The sequence below is a fragment of the Dermacentor albipictus genome, chromosome 3 (assembly GCF_038994185.2).
Source record: "Dermacentor albipictus isolate Rhodes 1998 colony chromosome 3, USDA_Dalb.pri_finalv2, whole genome shotgun sequence".
NCBI classification, from domain to species: domain Eukaryota; kingdom Metazoa; phylum Arthropoda; class Arachnida; order Ixodida; family Ixodidae; genus Dermacentor; species Dermacentor albipictus.
In genome coordinates, this window is record NC_091823.1 from 83,446,599 (window position 1) to 83,464,926 (window position 18,328).

The 18,328-nt window shown below is 46.7% G+C and overlaps 2 protein-coding genes across 6 annotated transcripts in view; one reads left to right on the forward strand and one right to left on the reverse strand.

The window, feature by feature from the left end:
* LOC135898901 (diuretic hormone class 2-like) overlaps window positions 1-18,328 on the reverse strand; it is a 362,476-nt gene that overhangs the window by 121,784 nt on the left and 222,364 nt on the right. The gene's annotated exons all lie outside the window — the stretch shown is intronic.
* The window catches only part of LOC135898900 (uncharacterized), a 233,951-nt gene continuing 218,880 nt past the window's right edge, over window positions 3,258-18,328 (forward strand). The window contains exon 1 of one of the 4 annotated variants that reach the window (XM_070535702.1): window positions 3,258-3,291. The gene's annotated coding sequence lies outside the window, so the exon portion shown is untranslated. Of the gene's footprint in view, window positions 3,292-11,105; window positions 11,227-18,328 lie in introns of those variants that run through there. The other 3 variants (XM_070535701.1, XM_070535703.1, XM_070535700.1) reach the window with 3 other exon arrangements.

The following is an 18,328-nucleotide window of genomic DNA, read 5'->3' on the forward strand; positions in this document are numbered from 1 at the left end:
GTACACTGTGTGGCGCAGGACTGTACGGTGACACTGCGTAAGACTAGGAATGCCTTTGCGGGTTGCTTGACAGTGCCCACAGGAATAGTTCGTGTGTACGTGCGTGTGTGTGCTTAGGTTTTTTTTTTTCCTTTTTTTTATTCTTCTTTCTTTCTCACCTATTGCATCCCTTTTCCCTTCCCCCAGAACAGGGTAGCCAACCGGAGATAATCTCTGGTTAACCTCCCTGTCTTTCCTTTGCCTTTCTCTCTCTGCCACGAGCGTGCGGTGTGCTTTCTAGGCTTCGTCATGTACTGACGGACAAGATTAAATTATTGCTTTATAACGCTCTCTTTGAAACTCACATTAACTACTGTACTCTTATACGGGGAACTACTTCATGTAGGAATATTCAGAAAATTTGCACTCTACAGAAAAGGGCACTGCGTCATATAGCCAATGTAGTACACGATGCGCATACAAAGGATCTGTTTCTAAAATATGGCATACTTCCATTTCCACTATTGTATGATTTTACTCTACTATTAAAATACAAAAACAGTCTTAAGCAAAACGAAACCACCTTTCTTGCTTTATGCACCTTAACAAAACCATCCGACATACCCTGTACACTCAGAAATAGAAGCACTTGGCTGACTCCCTTTTCAAGAACATGTCATGGAAGAAACAGGTTAAAATCGCGCATAGCTACCCTTTTAGATGACCTGGAAAAAGACGATATCGACATAGATAACTTAACCCGCAAAAAATGGAAAACTTCTCTAATAAATCGCTGGAGCTCTCAAAAGATATAGACCATTCGTTGACTGTATGATTAGACTACTACATCGAATTGAAATATTTATGTTGTACTTCTGTTCAATTTTCTTGTAGAGAGGTCTCTAATTATTTTACGTCATGTGTTTAGCGTTTTCTGTAGACTGCTGTTCTGTGCGCTACTGTTCATTATATATTTTTCAGTGACATACTATAACAGAGCAGTCGCTACAGATTTTTGAGTACTTTATATGATGTACTTTGTGTTTTTTTCCATGCTTTTACATGACCATCTGAAATCTGTAAATCTTTTTTTTCACTCAAATGTATTTTCTGTCTCTTGTTTCGGCCAAGTGATGGGGCAAGCACCCAGTCAAGCTGCAGCTTAGCAGCTTTTTGTGCTTGTCCTAGCATTCTTCTGTTTGTACAAAAGAACTGCTGAAAATGGTGACTTGACTTCACTTGACTGCAAGCATACGTCGAATGTCACTAGGCAAACCTAAACTCCATTTCATACCTGAGGTGCAACGCTGTGGAAGCTACGCACGAAGTCCGGTCACCAAAATTTATTACTGCGCGCGTTTCCGTCTATGCTTCGCAGCATGCCAGCGGCGTTTGCTCGCGCGAGCATACACGTGAAGCTGCAGCGACGGGCTGCAATTAAACAATGCCGAAAAGAAAATTGATTTAAAGGAACGAGTTAGCAGCCGTATTGTTTCTATGGGTAAATTCCTTTTTTTTTATTCAGAACTGAGCTTATATATGAAAAATTTTCTCAAAAATCGGGTCAAGAAATACCGAACTTTTTCTAAGTGCGAATGCAGCCACTGCAAGAAGTATTTCAAGCCTCCACAGCATTGCACCTGATGTATGAAACGGAGCATATCAACGCTAGCAACAACGCGTTTCCGCATTTGTCGTAAGGCTATCCGGCTATCGCGGAAATGGTCCGAGCACAACACAGTTGATTTCGTCGGCACGAACTTATCTCTCCTCACCGCACTGCGCTGCAAGCTTCTTGTCCTTCGGGAACCTATGAAACACCACATCGTCTCGCCCGCCTGTGTTCGCGCAGCCGAATGCTGCACAGGACGAGGGCATGTTGGGCGCCCTTGGCTGTAGGCATTCACGCAGCACCGAAGGAAAGAGCAGTTTACGAAAATCGCAAAAGAAAACAAACGTGAGTGGCGGCGGCGGCGGCAAATCTCTCGTAGCGTCGTTCAGTAAAGCGCGGGTCGGAAAGAGGCATGCCAACACATGCCAGCATGCCGGTCCGGCAGCTCAGTCCCCACGCGTGACGTCACTCTCGCCGGTTCTCTCCTCTGGCAACCACCTCACCCGGCGCTCCGGGAAGCGATGGGGGCGTGTCCGCGGGGGTGATTTAGAAAGCGATTTCCTCCCCTTATATTAACAAAACGAAGCAAAAAATTTAGGAACCGTAAATTATTAGGTCTGTTCTCCCCAATCCCAGCAATTCATGGAAATTGAAAACCGTTTCACCTTCCCTTTAAGAGTGGCAAGAATGTCGATGGAACCCTCAGGGAACGGTAAAGATACTTAAGTTCGCGTGGTGATCAGTGATAGGGCCTTTACGAGAAGAAAAAAAGAAGGAGGAAGAGCACTGACAAAAAAAAAACATCCGCTTCCATTCTATCCTGTGAAAGGGGATGTACAGCGGAGCTGGTACAGAATTGGGGTGGCGGTGCGTGCGGATAAATACCACCACTGACGTCACACGACGTTACACAAGCACCACCACCACAAGTGACGCGCTGTGCAAGTTCAGCATACATGCTCATTCTTGTAGGCCCTCCGCCTAGCGCAAGTGCGTTATTGAACTAATTGGATTGCTCAAAGTAAAATACATAAGAAAACGCGTAAAGTGCGACCTACAGACAACCTGCAGACATAATAGAATCGGACTGTAATTCGAATATACGAGAAAACATAATTCTCCTACGCGGAAACTCAAACATAAAGCTTTCCAGCTGCCGTTTTGTTTTTGGGCCCTCCGCCTGGCCCAAATGTGTTATTGAACTAATTGAATTTCTCAAACTAAAATATGTAGAAAAATTTGTAATTTACGACCTACACGCAACGTACAGAAATGATAGCATGGGATTGTAGTTCGAATATATCAGCAAACATAATTCTGCTACGCGGGAATTCAAACACAATCCGCTGTTCCAGCCGCCATTTTTTCATCTGAGTACACCACGAAAAATAAGGGAACAGAGGCTAACAGCTTCGCGGTAAAATTCTGAAAATGGTTTGGCGCAAACTACGTTCACCGACTTCCTGCGTTCATTTAGTGTGGATAATTGTGTTTGTGTGTCATTGCTCGGTGAACTCTAATCTATCTTCGTACGACACCGAGCGTATCTGTAACGGACAGGATCGTTATCTGACCACCCCTCTTGTAGGAATGCCCACGTATCTTATTTAAACATAAGAGGAAGCCGGTAATACAACAATGGGCTTTGGCATTGTGCCGCACGAAAAGCGAAGCCATTTCGAGCTACAAGTGGGCTGGTGGTAAGTCGACTATTTTTTTTCTAGTTTCTATAAAGATCTAGCTACGCAACCAAAGAAGTGTGGTTCAAAAAGCAGTTAGCATCAGCAATTCAGTGCAAAACAGTTATATAGAAACACATGCTGTGCGTCGCCAGTGCCGCGACGTTAATATAAATCCTACAGTATCCTAAAACTTAGCGTCATTATAATTCTAGAGGTTCAAGTCCCATTTACCTCAGGCATAAGTGTCGCCAACGTAATGCACTTTCGATGACAAGGAAGCTGGCAAAGATGGTCAGGTTGCGCAATGGTGACCAGAGCATAGAAAACGCCGCCCACAGCTTTTCTTAGTTTCAAGCAAAAGATAATTTTTTTTCTTTCGTGGGTCTTTTTCTACTGTGCTGCGTTTTCTTCGCGTTTATTCGCACTATATAGTGCTTTACATTCGCTGTGAACGTGAAACTCTGGTGTTTTGCGGTTGACCAGGAGGTTGTCGGTTTGACTGCCGGCTGCAGGAGCTGCACTCGCATGTGACTAAGAAAAAAGCACTATCATACATATAAATCACTTAGAAGGTAAAAACAACAGGAAAATTGGGGGGGGGGGGGGCAGTCCACTCTGTGAAGGTTGAATGCCAGCAAATGTGTCGTTGTGCTCCCAGATTCGCCCTCAATCCATGATGCAAACGTGGTTGGACAGCAAAGCCAAACGAGTGCAGGAAACAAAACACGTCTTTTTTTTGTAATTTGCGATTGAGCATACTTCATAGTTTTTCAGTTCAATGAAACTTGGAAGGACTGGAGTTTTATTCTAGCAGGTAGACGTGAGGCTTGCCCTTTCCCTCCCGTAGAAGCCTATGTATTGACAGCAGACGGGAATTCCACAAATTTTACAACTTCACTGTGAACTACCTCATTATGAAAAGTAATGAAACTGGGCGTAATGATAGAGTCGTTTTAGCGGCCAGTTGTCACGTAAGGTTGGGGGGATAGTTCTGATGAAACAAGACTGACGATATGTGCACACACACGTTCTCACATAATATCTGTAGAGAAAAAGCATGTTTATTACATAAGGGAAGCTTTGAAGAGGCGTCCTCATTCTAGAATGCCTTAAGCTCGGCCCGCGTCCTGGGTCCTCGCAATCAGCCGTTGCTGATTCTCGAGGTTGGAGCTAGCCAAGGATAAAGGTTCGGGGGATGTTCCGGTTGCATATATTGCACCCAGAACATCCCCCGAACCTTTATCAAACCAACGAGCTTTGGGAGAGAACCTTGGCTAGCTCCGACTTCGAGAATCAGCAACGGCTGATTGCGAGGACCCAGGACGCGGGCCGAGCTTAAGGCATTCTAAAAACAGGAGGCGTAAACGAGCCACAGCATTATTAATTAATTTTCGTAAAATTTCGGAATATGAGGTGGCCTACGTAGACGCGGCGGGAGGTAGCGGCAGTTTTACGGTGGCAACAGCCGTCTGAGGCGGCGGCACTCGCCCCCTGACCTGCGTGTCTGGGGGTGGGTAGACCACCTTATCCATTGGACAATAAAGTTTATTCTATCTATCGGAGGATGTAATGGTGCCTGTCTACGACTAAAGGCCGGACTCGGAAGCAGTGTAGTAGGCCTTGAGCCTACTGACGTGCACGACATCACTAGATGCCACAGTAGATGACGAGGTTGAGCTCACAGGGGCAATTTCGTACGTCACAGGCGTCACCTGGCGCAGCACGCGGTAGGGCCCTGTGTATCGCGAAAGGAGCTTTTGTGAAAGTCCGACGTGACGAGAGGGCGACCACAAGAGCACGAGCGCACCAGGCGAAAACTGTACGTCACGGTGGCGGGCGTTGTACTGACGCTGCTGAGTGGTTCGCAAGTCCGTCAGTCGAGCACGGGCAAGCTGGCGTGCATGGTCGGCGAGGGTGATGTCGTCGCGCGCATACTCGCTTGTTGAGATCGAGGCAGGAGGAAGTGCCGTGTCAAGGGGCAAGGTCGGTTCGCGACCGTAGAGCAGATAAAAGGGAGAAAATCCGGCGGTGTCATGCTGGGAAGAATTATAAGCGAATGTGACGTAAGGAAGGGCAATGTCCCAGTCGTGGTGGTCCTTGGAAACGTACTTTGACAGCATATCGGTAAGAGTACGGTTTAACCGCTCTGTCAGGCCATTGGTTTGAGGATGGTTTGAGGTAGTCAGCTTGTGTTGAGTGGAGCAGGAACGTCCGATGTCGGCGATAACTTTCGAGAGGAAGTTACGACCATGGTCAGTGAGCAGCTGTCGCAGGGCGCCATGAAGTAAGATAATGTCACGCAAGAGAAAGTCCACGACGTCAGTGGCGCAACTGGTAGGGAGAGCCCGCGTGATAGCGTATCGGGTGGCGTAATCAGTTGCGACGGCTACCCATTTGTTCCCAGAGGATGACGTGGGAAAGGGACCGAGAAGGTCTAATCCAACACGAAAGAACGGTTCCACAGGGACACTGATCGGCTGGAGATGACCGGCAGGTAGCACCTGAGGTGTTTTCCGACGCTGGCAGGTATCACAGGCAGCAACATAGCGTCGGACGGAGCGAGCGAGACCAGGCCAATAGAAGCGGCGGCGGACGCATTCGCACGTGCGGGTTACGCCAAGATGTCCTGCAGTAGGTGCGTCATGCATCTCAAAAAGCACAGTCTGTCGTAGATGTTTTGGCACGACAAGAAGAAGATCAGATCCGTCAGGGAGGAAGTTCCTTCGGTACAGAATGCCGCCCTGGAGAACATGGAACGGACGAGTCGGTAGGTGTAGAGCGCAGACGCTCGATGAGTGCTCGCAGCGGTAGGTTTCGGTACTGCTCATCGGCGATGTTAGCGAAGGCAGACACAGAGAAAATGCCGTTGGCGGTACTACGGTGAGCGTCGTCAGGCTCGTCTACCGGGTAACGAGACAGGCAGTCAGCGTCCTTGTGTAGTCGGCCAGATATGTAGGTGAAGTATATGAATATGCTTGGAGGCGTAATGCCCAGCGACCAAGTCTTCCTGTAGGATCTTTCAGTGAGCATAACCAGCAAAGCGCGTCATGGTCTGTGACAACGGAAAAGGGTTGGCCATATAAGTATGGGCGGAACTTCGCAACCGCCCAAACTAGGGCCAGACACTCACGCTCAGTGATGGAATAGTTGCACTCCGCGGGTGAGAGGAGCCTGCTGGCGTAAGCGATAACACGGTCGTTGCCGCGCTGGCGTTGTGCCAGTACTGCGCCATTTCCGTGACCGCTGGCATCAGTACGGACTTTGGTAGGCGCAGAAGGATCAAAATGGGCCAGAACGGGAGGCGTTGTGACAGCGTCGATTAGATGCGAGAATGCAAAGGCCTCATTATCGCCCCACTGAAAAGGGGCGTCTTTTTTCAAAAGCTCGGTTAGTGGTCGTGCTATGGCCGCGAATTTTTTCACGAAACAGCGGAAGTAGGAACAAAGGCCGATGAAGCTGCGCACATCCTTGACACACTTCGGAACAGGGAAGTGCGTAACAGCATGGATCTTGCCTGGGTCCGGTTGCACTCCATTCGCGTCAACGAGATGCCCAAGGACGGTAATCTGGCGACGGCTGAATTGGCACTTCGATGCGTTCAGTTGCAGACCGGCGTGACGAAAAACGTCCAGGACTGCCGAGAGGCGCTCGAGGTGCGTAGCGAACGTTGGGGAGAATACGATGACGTCGTCCAAGTAGCACAGGCGTGTCGACCATTTGAAACCGTGAAGAAGGGAGTCCATCATGCGTTCAAAAATGGCAGGAGCGTTACATAGACCGAACGGCATCACTTTGAATTGATAAAGACCGTCCGGAGTTACAAAAGCAGTCTTCTCGCGGTCGAGATCGTCCACGGCAATCTGGCAGTAGCCGGAGCGGAAGTCAATAGAAGAGAAGTAGTGAGCACCATGGAGGCAGTCAAGGGCGTCATCGATCCGAGGTAGGGGATACACGTCCTTTTTGGTAACCCTATTAAGGTGCCGATAATCCACGCAAAAGCGCCATGAGCCATCCTTCTTTTTTTACCAGTACAACAGGTGACGCCCATGGACTACATGACGGTTCTATGATGTTCTTGGCAAGTATTTTGCGAACTTCTGCGTGAATAACTTGACGCTCAGCCGGTGACACTCGATATCGGCGGCGATGAATAGGAGGGGCATCGCCGGTATTAATGCGATGTTTAACAGTTGTAGTTTGGGCCAAAGGACGATCGTTGAAGTCAAAAAATATTGTTGTAGGAAAACAGAACGCGGTAGAGCTCACGAGTGTGCTCGGACGGCATGTCGGGCGCAATCATTTTCTGTAAGTCGGCGGTGGTACAAGTTGTCGACTGAGATGGTAGAGGAGGATCGGCTGAATTGCCGTCTACCTCAATAGATGCTATTGAGTGATCCTCGAATGAGCAAAGCTGGGCCAGAGACATCCCGCGTGGCAGCACTTGTGTCGTCAAGCCAAAATTGACCACTGGCAGGCAGACGCAATTAGCCGTAATAGATAAAACGGTATGAGGTACCATGATCCCATGTGAAAGGAGGACGTCTTGTATAGGAGCCGCGATATAGTGACCGTCGGGCACTGGTGGGGATGACACTAGGTCAACGTAAGTCAGTGCCGTAGGTGGCAAGCGAACGAAGTCGACGGAACTGAGGCGACTGGGGTGTGGTTCAGCGGGATCCAGAACAGGCAGGTCAAGGCGGAGAGTACTGGCGGAACAATCAATGAGAGCAGAATGTGCGTAGAGGAAGTCTAAGCCGAGGATGATGTCGTGGGGACAGTGGGCGATGACCGTGAATAGCACGATTGTTGAGCGATCGGCGGAGGAGACGCGGGCGGCACACATACCAATTACGGGGGCTGTTCCGTTATCGGCGACATGGACAAAAGGCGTCGTGGCGGGCGTGATAATTTTCTTGAGCCGGTCACGAAGGTCAGCGCTCATCACCGACAAATGCGCCCCAGTGTCTATAAGAGCAGATACAGGAACACCATCGACTTGCACGTGAAGAAGGTTCAGATGAGTGGGCAACATCAGTGGAGGATTTGGCGGCGCAGGGAGCAATGCAGCGTCACCTCAAGGCGCTGCATCATTTAGTTTTCCGACTGGGAGCGGCGTGCGAAGGGAGTCGGAGAAAAGGAGCGACGGGGCTGGGGAGAGCGAGATTGTCGTCGTTGGGGCGATGGTGAACGAGAATAGGAGCGGTTCGGCGCAGGAGAGTTAGTGGCGGCATTATCGGAGCGTGCGGCATAGGGACGAGAAGGGCCACCTGAGGGGCGAGAGTAGGCAGTATAAGCACACCGGGTCGGGGAAGTCCAGCGACTTCGACGGTGCCGAAAAATGTGCCCGATGCGACGGCAGTGAAAACAAATGGGCTTGTCGTCAGCAGTGCGCCATTCAGCTGGGTTGCGGAAACGTGGTGGGTAAGAAGATGCGGGACGGGGCGGAATCGAAGAAACCGGATGGGTATCAGGGCGATGGGCCGAGCAGATGGTGTGAAGGCCATGTTTTCGAACTCCTGGCGGACAATTGCCTGGATCAGGGAAATCGTGACTGCAGATGCGTTGGTGGGGCTGGAGTCGAAGGCAGCCGGATAGGCGGCCTCAATCTCACGCCGGACGATCTTGGTAATATCGCCAGTGTGGTTGGGACGAGGAGCGTCGGCACAGGAAGATGTCGCTGGGGTGTTGGGCGAACGGGCAAACTGCTGATCGATACGTCTGCTTTTAGCGAGTTCCAGGCGGCGGCACTCTTTTATAACAGCATCCACCGTCACGACGTTGTTGAATACGAGCAAGTTGAAGGCGTCATCGGCAATGCCTTTGAGGATGTGGGATACCTTGTCTGACTCAGTCATGTGTGCATCAACTTTGCGGCACAGAGCCAAGACGTCCTGAATGTACGTGAGATAGGACTCTGTTGAGGTCTGCACACGGCCGGAAAGCGCCTTCTGCGCGGCAAGTTTGTGACCGTAGGGGTTGCCGAACACGTCGCGGAGCTTTTGCTTGAGCGAATCCCAACTGGTGAGCTCCTCTTCGTGCGCCCGAAACCAAACTCGAGGTGTGCCACCGAGGTAAAAGACTACGTTGGCGAGCATGATAGTAGGGTCCCACCGGTTATTGCGGCTGACGTGTTCGTACAGGCTGATCCAGTCGTCGACGTCTTCCCCATCTTTGCCCGAGAATACGCCAGGATCACGAGGAGCAGGGAGAGTGATGTAGGTCGTCGAACTGGCAGCAGGTGTCGGAGGCGGCTGAGTCGAGTTGTCATCACCCGGAGCCATGAAGCTAGGCTCGACGTACCGTCCACTGCGAAGCTCCGTGACGAGGTACAGGGAATGTCCACCTCCACGAGATATGTTACGTAAGAAGACGCAGATGAAAAGCTATATAGAAGTATATTTACAACGTAATAAGCCGCACTTGGCCAAGAGGCAACAGCCCGCGCTAGCCTCCAATCGTCGTCGTCGTCTTCTTACTGCTCGCCTCTTCGTCATCGGTAATACTATTCCGTAGCAATATATTAGATTAATCCTGAATATTTCACGTAATGGCCTCGCAGCCAAAGTGCAGATTTGATGCGTAAAATCTGGTGAACAAATCATCTTATCTTACCAAAACATTGACGTCAGCTCAGTTTTATTGGTTATTTTTTTCGCGTTTACAAACCACTGCCACATTTTCTGAAATTACCTATCAACTTCCACCTGCCCGTTTGGTATAGGCACAATTTAAATTTTCATACATAGTAAGCGCAAAAGTTACCAGTGGGCTAGGGAACAGCGCTTTTGAACGGCGCCTTTTTTAAATGCGGATAGCATTGTTGGCATTGTCCGACCAGTTTCCTTTCCGGCTATTTGGCCTATCCAAGTACCCTACCAAAAATGTGGGCCGTTCGCGGTGTAAGTGCCCACTGGGTATTTAATTATCTTCGATGAACCTTCTTGATGTCAACTTGGGTCGCTGTGTATGTGCCACTGGGTATGCGCTGACTTCACGGCGCCGCCACCAGATGGCGCCGCGTGTCTACAGGGAAGCGCTAGAGAGGATTCTGGCTGCGGTACGTGCAGGCCTTATACATGACGCGTTTCGGCTGTTCGCACACTTGGATAGTCATCGTATATCAGTTCTGCTCGAATATTTTTTTTTTTGCCTAACCACATGCGTACGTGTTGATGCATTCCTCGGAAGGATATAACCTCGGAACGATATTAGCAGCAAAGAACGCGCGAGATACTTGAAGCATTTGCTATCCACGAATGTGGGGAATCCTGGGTTACTCAACCCATCCGCACTTTTGTTCAAGAAAGAGTTATCTTGAATGTGATATGTAAACATGCTCTACTGCAGTACACTTGAGATTGACCGCATATACCTATGTAGCCTTTCACTACGAATAGCATTATCGTCGTTAAGTTAGCGCTTGTGCATGTCGTCTCCTATTGTCTCGTTCAAAAGTGTCGTGTCTTCACCTAACTACACACGTTAAATTCTTTTGTGCTCCGAAGCGGATAAATTCAACGTTTCAACTTGACGATTAGAATTGAAGCTGCGAGCATTTCATTAACTTAAGTGTCGTAGCGAGATCGCAGATGCCGTTCTGTAATGTATTCTAGGCATCATGAAACGCTAAATAACGGCTTACTTCCGTATGATTGCCATGCTTCAGAACCTTGCGCCTCTCTCGTCAGGCTCTCTGCAACGCCTATGACGCTGGAAGTAATCGTCATGTTCATCTTTCTGCGATTAATATCTTGTTCTTTTTTTTTCTAGCCAAGTCAGGCGCCGTAACCAATGAGCCCTCCTTCGCGACTTGTTTTTTCCAGACCCAATGTTCGAGCAGCAGTGGTAGTGGCTTACTCATAAATGACAGGCAACCACAAGCAGCTTACCCAATGCATCTAATTCTTCGGGTCAGTTCCTGGTCTAGTGAAGGAGTAACACAAACCAAAAAGGGTGAGCCTGCAAATGCATCCCTCTTTGGAGGACGTGAGTCCCCTAAGAACGCGTAAGTGGCCTGAACGAGGACACGAATGGGACACTTATCGAGCAAGCGGTTTATCCGGACACTCAGGAGGGGATCAAAGGCGGCGTCCATGAGAGAGAACTCGCTGATCATGGCTTCCGAAGTGGAGTTGGCGACTTTAGTTTGGTGAACACGGGGGAATACAGGCAAGCGCACTATATATGACGAAGGCAATATAACGAATTCCGACTCATCACAGAGGATAACTTCAACCGCAAACGTTTACGCAAGAACTACTTCCTGTGATGGCATCAGGAACGTTCCGAACAGCGAGATGTTGCCTCAATCGCACAGACACGTGAATTGCTTTGCCCGCAATATCTCCTTTCGCCCTGTAAGAGCTGCAAGAATTGCCCGACAAGTGTTAAGTCGTACAGCTGGCGCTATAGGTGCTGCGTCTTAATTTTCTTTTTTTTTCTTTCTCTCTCTATAAAGACCGCAATCGCGCTTTCATGATTAGTGTGTGAAAAAGAAAGAGAATAAGAATTAGAGTTGCTTCTTTTACAATGATGACACTGCACGAGCGAGCTCAACTATGTTTCACGTCTTCCTCAGAAGTGTGCTTAAACGATGAATTCCGGGTTCACTAGAGACATCGCAATTATTGAACACTATGGAGTTGCTTCCTCAGAGTACCTATATAGATAATTTTAAAATGTAAGCAAAATATTTGACTGATATCTGTCGACTTTGGCCAGAAAACCGCACCCGCGAATCGAATACAAATCGTCGTTCGAGTACTTGAACGTGGCCGTACTTTGCTCATAGTGCCACATCGTATCTCCGATTGTTCCTGTCGAACCGTGGTAGTTTGAAAACAATATTACGCACACTAATTCTTAAAAAATACTTGAATACGATGAGTGAACTTAAGGGAAGAAGTAGAAAAATACATCTAACCTTTCTGAATAAGATTTCTCATCTGCTTATTTCATAAAATAACAAACCGTCAGCACCAAACCGCCCTCCCTCTCTCCCAACCATTACGAACGTCTCGCCATTTGCACCACAGCCGCTCTTTCAAACGTATCTTTGGGCACAAAAACGCCTTCAATTCACCAGCCTTATCACTAGCAATTGAACTATGGAATAGTCTGCTTAATAATGTTGTCGACATTCATGACCCTGTTAAGTTTCGTCATGAAGAAACCACTATATTTTCGTGACCAGTTGCTCTCATTAATTTGTACATGCTTCTCGCCAACTCCTGTAGTTGGCAATGTGTAGAGATGTGCCCTTACATTACTTTTGTAAAAATTGACGGTGTTAAATGGTGTACCCTTACATTGTGCATGTCGCCATTCAATCCTGTAGTGTACTTCGCGTTCCGCTAACTATTATGTAAAGTCACCTCGTTTTGTGTACCTTAGTATACGCGTCATATACGCGTTATCTCTTTCCATTCCTTGTAGTGCTTCGACTTATGAAGATATACATTGTATAATCCCTCCTCATACAATACTCCTGCTCGAGTCTGTGAGGTCTTTTGAATAAATAAATAAATAAATAAATAAATAAATAAAATGTCCATGCGGCAACTTGTTCAAATACTTCAACCTTTTAGACAGTAGTGCGATTATAGTATACGGTGCTAAATATTGTACGTACGTATCGTAAGTGGACTTTGTGTGCATATACCTTCGTTTTGCTCGACGACAAGGTATTCGGAGCCTCTCCCATTCCACATCGTATTGTAAAAAAATTCATATACGTGTAAAAGTACACATAGCGTTTTGAGCAGCGTCGTTAAATAGATATTCGACGATAACAAGCGGACACTCCTCAGAGCCTTCACACACCTCATCCATGGCACATCTCCACGTGCTATTTATTTATTTATTTATTTATTTATTTATTTATTTATTTATTTATTTATTTATTTATTTGCTTATTTATTTATACAATACTGCAGGCCTTGGCGTGGCCCAAGCAGGAGCGGCATACAAAGGATAATAAAAGATAATAACATTAGCAGACGTAAACTAACAGTGCGCAGAATACCAATACGCCCCTCAGCTGCGAGTACAAAGTAGGGAAAGAACACTTGATCTTGTAATGAAGGAATTCCCACCAAAAAAATAAAGTGAAAAACTTATGTAGAAATGAATCACCAATACAGCTTAAGCGAAATAAAAGAACAATAACGAAAAAAATCAATTTGGGTAATCAAGAGAGCAATGTGTCAATAATTCAGTTGGTCAATGGAACCAATACTGGTTAGTAGCGACTAAGGCAAATTGTTTCAACCCGTAATGGTGCGTGGCAAAAAAGAATAGTTAAAGACGTTATTTTTGACATTATAGGGAGTTAAAGAGTGAGCGTGATGATGCCGTGTTCGGCGTGCCACCACTGGCGTTAGAAGGTTATTGTTCAGGGTTACCTGATCACCGCGGCTGGTTACTTACACAATTATCAGAGAATAATTTTATTTGAACGGGTTCAGTGATTCCGCAGGTAATGTCATTAATATATATCAAAAACAATAAAGGCCCTAGAATGCTACCCTGAGGGCCACCCGAGGGGACTGGGAGTTCACGGGAATGGTAAGTGTCAATACTTTCAACTGTTTTCGGTTCGTGAGCTACGCTGAAACCCAATTACTAATGAAACAAGGAAGGTTAATTAATCGAAGCTTCTCAATCAATTTGGAGTGCGCAGCAAGGTCAAATGGTTTCCTGAAGTCTAAAAAATATTACATCTACCTGGCCAAATTTGCCTAAAATATTCGCAAAAGAATGGATAACCGATGTTAATTGGGTGACAGTGGAACACTCTTTTCGAAAACCATGCTGATAGGTTGAAAGAAGATTGTTATCATTTAAGAATTTGGCAGTGAAGTTATCTATGATGTGTTCTATCACCTTACAGCATGATGACGTCAGCGATATTGGGCGCTAGTTACTTATCAGTGTTAGATCACCCTTCTTTGGCACTGGCACGACACACGCAGTTCGCCAGTCGGTAGAAAGGGTTAATGTGGATAATAATCCACGAAAAATAACAACAGGAAACAGGGATATCATTTCCGCGTATAGACGCAGAAAAACATTCGGTATGTTGTCGGGACCAGGGGTAGATTCGGTTTTCATGTTAAGGAGCATGGAAACTACGCGGGGTACAGATACAAATTCCGAGTTTACACCGGGCGATGGAGAAGTAGGAAGCACAGGGTCGTCTGTATACGTAATGACACTGTGGAAATATGAAATGCTTCACAATACTTTGCTTTTTGACGATAAGAATGCCACCATCCACTATTTGTTCCACTGATTTTGTTTTTGTTTTACTGAGGAATGCCTAAAATTTTTTTGGCGCTGTGCGAATAAAGTTGGGCAAGATATGACTAAAGTACCGCCGTTTAGCATGCCCAATAGACGAGCTCAACGTAGCTTGCGCGTTTTGAATTTTTCTTCTAGGGGTGTTCTTTCAGCTCCAGCGTTTTTTTTTTTTTTCGAGTGAATGACTTCTCGCGGGGCCCAAGGAATAATTTTCGCCGTGTTCTTTGTTTTGCTTGGTACAAAATATTGAATACAATATGTGCAAAGTTCCTTAAACCGGTCGCAAAGTTCTGTAACATTGCTTCCTTGAAAGCTGCTCAGGTGAGCATCTAGATAATCTAAAGTAGTTTTGTCCTTGGCACATGAAACGTCCTTCACTAAAACACTTTTCGTTTTACTCGGATTGCATTTTGTCAAACAACATGAAAAACACAATATTTCATGATCAGCTATGCCGCACTCAACCGATACTGAATATGTTTCGATTGTTCTATTCGCAAGCACAAGATCAAGTATTGATGACGAAGAACCATGCACGCGCGTGGGTAAATTTACATCTTGTTCTAAATTCTGGCATAGGATTATGCCACGCATATAACTGGCATGGGTAGCAAGCACTGCACTAAAAGAAATACGTTTCAGGTTAACTCCTAGAAAATTAAATTCTCCTATTAAGAAAAGTTTTTTTATGTACGAATGACGTCATACGCGCACGCAAATCACTCAGAAATTGGGATGGTGAGCCAGGCGCTCGATAAACGGCAAACGGGAAAGATTGTCCCCTGCAAGAAACGCAAGAGAGTGGCTGGGATATTTTTCTTTACCAGCACAGCCACCCTGCCTGCTCTCATTGATCTATCACGAAGAGAAAAAGATAACAAGGAGGGAACACGTCTTCATTCCTGATTCTGCTGTGTAGCCAGGTTTCTGTTAATATAACTAGGTGCGGACATGATAACAGCCTCAAATTGATCAGATTTGTTGACGATGCTAGGGGCATTGATATTTAAAATACGTGGTTCTTTATTACCGAGGGTGTGAAGTCAGTCTTTCTTAGGATTGTTGCACTTTCCAATTTTTGCTCTAGAGCTTTCCATGTCCTTCAAAATAAAAAGGTTGCTATCTATACGAAGTTTGTCGTTGAATAAAGCGACTTTCCTTTTTTGCCGTCTTTCTTCTGAAGCACTCTCCCACAGAAATTTACGCTTCCCGAGCGTGCTTTGCGGCGTAGTCATTTTGTACAGATGACCCGAACCTTTCAATTTGCAAGCATTCTTCATAATTTGCTGTTTGTTTTTTTCGTAATCTTGAACGTACGAGATGACTGTCATGATTTACCAGGCCTACCAAGGCGATGAATTCTGCCAACTGACTTGCATGCAATTTCAAGCCTAGTGGAAAAGTATGTCTGTTAGAACAGCGCGGTGCAGCACTGCCTCTGCCTCGTCGTTATTCACTGCTAAACCAAAGACTACTGAATTTGGACGTGTACTCCTGTCCTCTAAATCACTAATGCTCGCCTCCAAGAATTTTACCGTGAATTCAAGGCTGTCTACGCGTGCAGTTTGCTTTTCTGTTTCTGAGAAACGAACATGCCAATCCACAAGACGTTTTTCCGTGTTTGTTTGTTGATGACTACGCCCTAACAGAAGAGCCGGTAGATTTATAAGTTGGCTAATCTCCCTGTATTCCCCTCTCTTACTCCTCTCTATTTTTTTGTTGTTGTTGTATGGTTTGCTGGCGGCCTCACATACCGGCGTTTATCCGCTCCTATAGATGCATCTGTTTCAGTTGTTCCCTATGCAGCTGCTCTATCGTACGCGTCTAAGAATCTTGGATGACTAAAATAATAGCTCATTTGTTTTGACCGCGCAATAAGTTCACGATCCGTTTTGCAGCAAGTGAAATTCAATGCTGGGTAAGTATTGTACACAAACGGAACGCCAAACTGCCTCACACTCCACACAGGGTGCCGCCAAATAAAATGAAACTTTGGCCAAAAGGGCCCTCTCGCTCGCCTCCAGCGCCTTAGGCAGCGCGCAAGCTTGGTGAGCCTCTGGGATGCCGGTCTAAGCGTATTTGTGTAGCACTTGTAGCTGGAGCTGCGCTCGTTAGATGTCTCTAATGAGACAAGAAACGCTGTACGCCGATCCAAGCACAAGCGTCGCCTCCCAAACAACGTTGGCCCAAGTTTGCGAGGCGTCTGAACAGCGATCGGAATTGGGTAGTTCAAGGCAAATGTGAGTTGTATTACCACTGGTGTTGCAGTGCGTAGATAAAACGCAGTACCAAGCGAACGCTTAGAAGTAGTGGCTACGGATAATTTCTAACAAAGAAAGGAATGTTTGGGCCAGTCGACTGATATTCGGTATGCTTTGAGCAAGTGAAGAAAAAAGAGAGGGCAAGAAACGTTTTCCTCAACGCCGTTTTTATTTATTCTTCCGATAAGTATAACAGTCCGTGAACGTTTCTCCCGGAGCGCTCTGTCTATTTAAGTTTTGTGGTGCCGAGCACGTATATGAATGCACTTTATATAATTAAACATAGGAGAGCGGCCATAAAATTATACAGTTTTGTTACAAAACACTTACCCACTCCTCACTTTCTGGTACTTCATTTATTTTTGCTTTCGTGCGCCCCGATTTCAGCACAGACATGCAAAGGGATATGATAGGATGGCAGTCAGCATGCACTACGTTGAACTTCAGGAGGGTGCTGGATAAAAGCTATAGGATTTCTTAATACGGAGAGAGAGAGAGAGAGAGAGAGAGAGATAGGGAGGGAGAGGCGGTGGGGCGAACCATATACGAGTTTCCGGTTTGTTACCCTGGACTGGGGTGGGGAAAAGAGAATTGGAAGGGAATGATCTCGTGATGAGCTAATGCCTTAAATGCGAACAGGGAAATTCTTCAGTTCTTGATGAACAAATGTTCATAAGATAGTCTGGCACATCACGCTGGAGAAATTACTCCTCAATTTTGTCGCTCGGCTTCTCAGTTATGTTGTCTTATTTTTTAAACAGTTAGGTGCTTGTTTGCGTCTCGATGCATTTTGATCAACATAGACGTATAAATAAACTAGCATAGGCTGAACCTCTTCAGTAACTTTCAGCTTGTCGTGCGGTTCGTAGCCATATATTGTGTAGTGAATATCATTTTGCTTAGGTCGCGTGACAGGCAGTCGATGAAGCACGTTTGGTGCGATATTCTCATTCTGTAATTGGTAACAAAAGAAAGCGTGTACAATTATTTGATGCGAAAAGCACGGCTCGAACCTGTTACTTCGTTGTAAACGTCTGTTTGGCCGCATTATTACGTCTTTTTTCTCCGTCGTTCGATTATTTTTTGAATATGAGATCGCGCGAGTTGGCCCCCATATTGCCCGCTGCAATCGCGACTATCAACCCTTCCATCGGCACGTGACTTATCTCCCGAGTATAGCGCCGCCTGCCCCTCCATGGGAATGAGATCTAGATACCCCGCCGTCTGTACAGGACTTGACCGGCGGTCGCTTGTTATCGCGCCAGGCAAGGCCAACGGGTCTTCGGGACTAATGCGCGCGCTATGGTGGTTACATTCAAACCCCTTCGCCTTGAGCCCGAGGGATCAAAAAAGTACTGCTCGCAGCCCGCACGCCGTGCCCGGAAAATTAATCGCGCTGCATCTCTACGGCTCCACTGACGCAGATCCCTTGCGCGCAAGTTCGGCGGTCGGCGCGCTTCCAGTTGTTTTGACGTTCCGTCTATCGGATGGCC